Below are 6,209 nucleotides of genomic sequence, written 5' to 3'. Positions count from 1 at the left end.
TCCTTGAAAAGCAACTGTAGGCAGCTGCGACGTGCCAGGACTCTAAGTTGGTGCTGGTTTCTGCCTTCCACCCTCCCAATGGTGAGCTCTCCTTTTAGTAAACTATTCCTTATTTGGCTATGCCGCCTGGCCTGCCAGATTCTGCATTTTGAAAGCCTATCTGCATGACCCATTTGGCTTGCTAGGATTGGCCAGCACTATCTATTTAAGTTTGGTTTGGGGGTTCCCTGTGGTCAGAAAATTGTATCAACGTTCCTGAGTAAAACTCGTCGAAGAAGATCTTCACTATTCTTGTCTTCCATGCTGGTCGAGGGTGGACATGGCAAGTGGTGACCCGTAAAGGGACCTCCTGATATCAGAATTTCTTGCAGTCGGGGCATCGCTGGAAATTTCCCAAGGTAAGGTGGGACCATAAGGACCGTGGGAAATAAGTGGTTATAAATTCTCAGGGTAGTTAAAAAGTAAGTTCTCGGTAGAAACAAACTGAAATTAGGAAGACGCTTGGTAAATTTAGTCACAGCAGCCTAGAAAGTTTTGATCCTGAGGACCTCACAGTCTCATCCAATTTTTCTGGCTCTTCAAGAGCTGTTTGAGCATAAGAAACTAAAAATAAAAAGGAGCACCATAGAGAGATTTTTGTGTGAATGCCATGTCTTTGCTCCCTGGTTCTTAGTCTCTGGTAATCTTACTGTGGCAAGTTGGGAAAAAATAGGGAAAGACCTTGATTTTGCATTGGAACAGGGGACTCTAAGACCTGGGGTCCATCCAGTGTGGCATTTACTGCATAGTTGTCCTGAGGATCAAAAATGTTGTCAGGCAACTATAGAGAAGGGGAAAGCTGCCCATGAAATGCTTCAAGATGAAAGTTCAGAAAACCAGGGAGGTACAAAAGAGACAGACTCAGAAAAGACAGATATAGAGGAAGAAACAGACGAAACAGATTAAGAAGAAGAAAAGGAAAAAGTCTAAAATGGTGGAGGAACTCCCTAGGAGGGTACCCTCAGCTCCTCCTCCCTGCAAAGTTGTAGAGGGAGAAAATAAAGTTTCAGGTGCAGGGGGTCCTCCTGTGGTTAACAACGGCACTGTACATGTGCAGGGTTTTCACCCGGCATCAATTGGCTAGTAATATGCTAATGAGGGAGCAGCACAATGCTAATGAGGTAATTCATGCTCCACCAATCCCTGAAGGACAATTAGCATAGCCTCTGCTGCTGTCTATATAAGGTGAGCACTCTTGCTGCTTGAGGTCCCACTGTCCCTGTTCAAGAGAGCTGTACAATAAAGGCTTGTTCGCAGAGGAATCCTGTTGCCACGGCTTCTTCTTGCGAGACATTGGGCACGCAACAAACAGGTAGTCCATTCTGCCCAGAAGTGTGGGAGCCAGTCCGCACAGAAGTGAATCTGGCCTATCCTGTTTATGTGGATGCTAATCAACAAAGGTATCATGAGCCTTTATACTTTAAGGTGATCAAGTCCCTGAAGGAATCAGTAACACTTATGGCATTATGGCCTCATTTACCATAGCTTAGGTTGAAGTCTGACACAGATTTTGCATGACTCCTAGTGATTGGATTAAACTTACTAGGGCCTGTCTTAGACTGCGACAGTATTTGTATTGGAGAACTTGTCTTATTGAGTTTCCCAATGAACACGCTGACTCTAACTTGGCAGCAGGGCGAGGGGCAGCCAGTCTGTCTGGGATAGAGATATGCTGCTGGGTCAGGGACACTTTGCCAATACTCAGACAGGGTATCCAGGACAGGTTTACCAGCAGATTAAGAAGTTGCAACAAAGGCATGGAAATCCTTACCTAATAAGGGAGAAGTGAGTGGAAACCTAATCAAGATCCTTCAACGACCTATGGAGCCATAATCTGACTTTGTAGCCTGATTAGTGGAAGCAGCGGGGAGAGTCTTTGGCGACCCCGATATGGCTATGGCGTTGATTAAACAGTTGGCCTATGAACAGTGCACAAAGGAATGTCGAGCTGCTATCATTCCTTACAAGAATAAGGGACTTGAAGCTTGGATGAAGGTATGTAGAGAAATAGGGGGACCTTTGTCTAATGCTGGACTTGTGGATGCTGTTATGCAGAAGACGCAGAGAAAAGGAGGAAGTTCAGGAGTGTGTGTTAAGTGTGATCAACAGGTGCACCTAAAAATGCAATGTTGAGAAAGGAGAAGTCTATTCAGTACTGGAATTGGCCAACGCCCAAGGCAACAAGGTCTGTGCCACAAGTCCAAAAAGGGGAACCATTGGGCTCATGAGTGCCACTCGGTAAAAGACATCAATGGGCAGCCTCTTAGCTCGGATTTTGGTGTAGCAGGTCCAAAAAATGGACAGCCGGTTCCAGGACACCAGGACCTACAAATATGTGGGCCAGTGGAGAATCAGGACGTATAACAGAGTCACGAGATATGGCCGTCCCTTCGCCATCCAAGAGGACAAGGTGAGCCACTAAGTGCTCCACAGGACTGGACCTCTGCTCCACCAGCAGACCTGTACTAACACCTTGAATGGGGGTCTAGTTGATAGAATCTGATTTTAAAGGACCCCTTGAACCTGGGCCAGTAGGGTTACTTATAGGGAGATCATCTACATATTTAAAAGGACTACATGTCCATCCAGGAGTTATTTACCCAGATTATACTGGGGTAGTCAAGATCATGGTAGAATCACTGAAAGGTATTGCTACCATTTCCCCTGGGGACAGAATACCCCAAATATTACTTTTGCCTAGACTTCATGAAAGATTTGTAGCCCACTCTAGAGGGAGAGGAGAGAATGGTTTCCGTTCCACAGTCCCCGACCTTACATTTTTAGCCTTGGGTTTAAACCAAAGCCCAGTAATGGAGCTAAGGGTAGATGGTAAAAGGATCCTAGGAGTGTTGGATAAAGGGGCCGATAGAAGTATAATAGCTAAGAAAGATTGGCCCTCTGGAAGACCAGTACAGGCCTCATCTCAAACATTACAAGGTCTCCATTAGACAAAAGCTCCTGATATGAGGGCAAGACAACTGAGTTGGAGAGATCAGGAAGGGCATTCAGGAGTTCTGCAACCCTATGGGTTGGATTTGCCCATTTCCCTTTGGGGGAGATATTTGCTGAAAGATATGGGTTTCAAATTGACCACTGAGTATTCTGAAACTTCACTAAAGATTATGAAACATATTGGCTATTTTCCTGGTATTGGAATAGGGAAACACCTGCAGGGTACGACTAACCCTATAACTGCCCAACAGAGGGAAAGGAATCAGGTCCTGGGTTTTTCCATGGGGCCACTGAAGAAGGGTTCCCATTACCTGGAAAACAGAGGAGCCGGTTTGGGTTCCTCAGTGGCTGCTTTCTTCTGAGAAGTTTGCTACAACTAAAGCTGGGTGCCAAGCTTATAAAACCATCAGTATTACCTTGGAATACCCCAATTTTTGTGTTTAAAAAGAAGTCAGGGAAATGGAGACTGTTGCATGATTTACGAGTTATTAATGAACAGATGCAAATCATGGGCCCCAGTGCAACTCGGGCTTCCTCTTTTATCCTCTCTGCCAGACTGTTGGCCTGTTGTAGTGATTGATATAAAAGATTGCTTTTCTCCATACCTCTTTGTCCAAGAGATAGTGAAAGATTTGCTTTTACTGTTCCATCATGCAATCATGAAGAACTTGATCAATGACTACAATGGGTAGTTTTACCACAGGGTATGGCCAATAGCCCTTCTGTGTGTCAACTTTTTGTGGGCAATGCCATTGCCCCAATAAGACAGAAGTTTCCTGCACCCAATTTTACAGATGATATACTTTTAACTGCAAAGTATGAAGAGATTTTAGATTTAGTATATGGAAATTTAGTTAAATTGCTAGAAGGTAGGGGATTTGATTACTGCCCCAGAAAAGGCACAAAAGGGCAATTTTGTAAATTATTTAAGAACAAAACTAAGTTCTTATACCTTTATCCCCCAGAAGGTTGAATTGAGGTAAGATAATCTTAAGACTCTTAATGATTTTGAAAAATTACTAGGAGATATTAATTGGGTCAGATGTCATTTAAAATTACCAAATTATGAATTAAAACCATTGTATAATACTTTAGTTGTGGATTCGGCCTTGTAATCTCCAAGACAATTGACTGATGAAGCAAAGGAAGCTTTAGAGAAGGTTGAAAAAGGATTACAAGGCACAATTTTACATCGATGGAATGAGGGTGCTATGCATTCTAGCCACCCACAGGCAGCACACAGTATTGTTGTGGCAAGATGGTCCTCTGCTTTGGGTTTATCCCAAGGCTTCTCCAGCTAGATCAGTAGAGTATTACCATACAGCAGTTGCATGATTAGCCCTGAATGCGATCCAACAGTGCGTACAATAATTTGTTGTTTCCCCAACCTCAATCATCGTGCCCTATACAGGTCAGCAGATGAAGATCTTGTGTGGCACTGTGGATGATTGGGCTATATCATGCTGTGGATTCCATGGAGAGATAGATAATCATTATCCAAAACACTCTTTGCTATCCTTCTTTAAAGAACATCCCGTGATCTTTCAGTGTTCCTATATAGGGGGCGCCAAACATTTTTACAGATGGATCCAAAAATGGCTGTGGAGCTTATGTGATTAACCATCAAGAGACAATTTTGTGCCAATATCAACCCGGCTCTCCACAAATAATTGAATTCAAGATTGTGCAGGAAGTGTACAAAATTGTTCCTTTCCTTTAATTTGCTCTCTGATTCGTCATATATGTTAATGCAGTTAAGATATTAGAAGTGGCTGGCCCTATTAAAATTAGCAGCAAGGTATGCCAGCTGCTGAGAGAACTTCAGGAATTGATCTGAGAAAGAGGTCACAAGTTTTTTGTCCAAAATATTAGAGCACATAAAGGTTTGCCTGCTCCTCTCAGTGAGTGAAATGATCTTGTGGATAGATGTACCCGAATGGAGTTCATATTCCTAAGCTCATCATTGGATGAAGCCCAACAGTTTCATAAACAATTTAATGTGCTTACTAAGACCTTAGAGCAGAAGTTTCACTTGTCTTGAGCAGATGCTTGACAGATAGTTTTAGGATGTCAACAGTGTATCACTTTTCACCATCCCCATAGTGTAGGGGTTAATCCTAGAGGACTTTTGCCCCTAAAGGTTTGGCAAATGGATGTAACTCACATATCTGGATTTGGGAGCCTAAAATACATTCATGTTTCTGTGGATACTTGTTGAGGTGTCATTCATGCTACCCCTACGAGTGGAGAAAATGCACCCAATGTTGTTGGACACTGCCTCTAAGCCTGGGCTGCTTGGGGAAACCCTCAACACTTAAAAACTGATCGTGGCCCAGCATAAACTGCCAAATCTTTCAAATCCTTTTATAAACAGATGAATGTGCCATGACCTGCCTTATAATCCCCAACATCAATGTGTTGTTGAGCAAGCACATCGTACCTTGAAGGAATGCATAATTAAACAAAAAAGGGGAATAGGCCATGGTAGAAGCCGCAAGGAACAGATATCCTTAGCCCCTTTTATTCTTAATTTTTTTTTTAATTTTGAATGATGATGGCCTTTCTGCTGCTGACCGACATCAGTGTCGGGCGGGCACATTGAAAGTTATGTGAAAGGGAAAGATGTGATCACTGGCTTATAGCATGGACCAGATCCCATGTTGGCATGTGCAAGAGGGTCTGTTTGTGTGTTTCCTCCGGATCTGCAAGATCCTTTGTAGGTCCCTGAAAGATTGACCAGGAGGTGCTACAAGAATGATGATCCTGCTGTTGCTGACACTCCTCGGTGTGACCCAAATGCTGGTTCAAACAGAGCCCTGGTGGGGGATACTACCGGTGTTCCCAAGACTCATGCCGATACGTCATGACTTTTAAGCCCACTCCTCTAATTTGGTTAAACAGTTGTCACGTTATCTTCAAGGCAATTGGGCAGGAGAATTCGACTCCTAAATGGATCAGCTACATGTAGCCATCCTGAAGATGAACTCCACACGTGCAGATGCTAGACTGGCTACAAGATTGTCATCTTGGATTGCTAATGCTAAGAATCATCTGAGGGTATGGGTGGGTATGGAAACCCTAGCTGGACTCTTGCTGCTGGTCTCCCTAGTGTGCCTGTGGTTTCTATTTTAGAATGAGGTTTGTTCAGAGGTGGCACACAGTTTGCAGCCATTGAAGCAGGACAGTCCCCTCAAGCCTGTCTAAGGGTCATTCAGAAG

Source organism: Rattus norvegicus, chromosome Y, assembly GCF_036323735.1.
Source record: "Rattus norvegicus strain BN/NHsdMcwi chromosome Y, GRCr8, whole genome shotgun sequence".
Taxonomy (NCBI): Eukaryota; Metazoa; Chordata; class Mammalia; order Rodentia; family Muridae; genus Rattus; species Rattus norvegicus.
The sequence above is the reverse complement of the archived record's forward strand: the minus strand, read 5'-3'. Positions refer to the sequence as shown.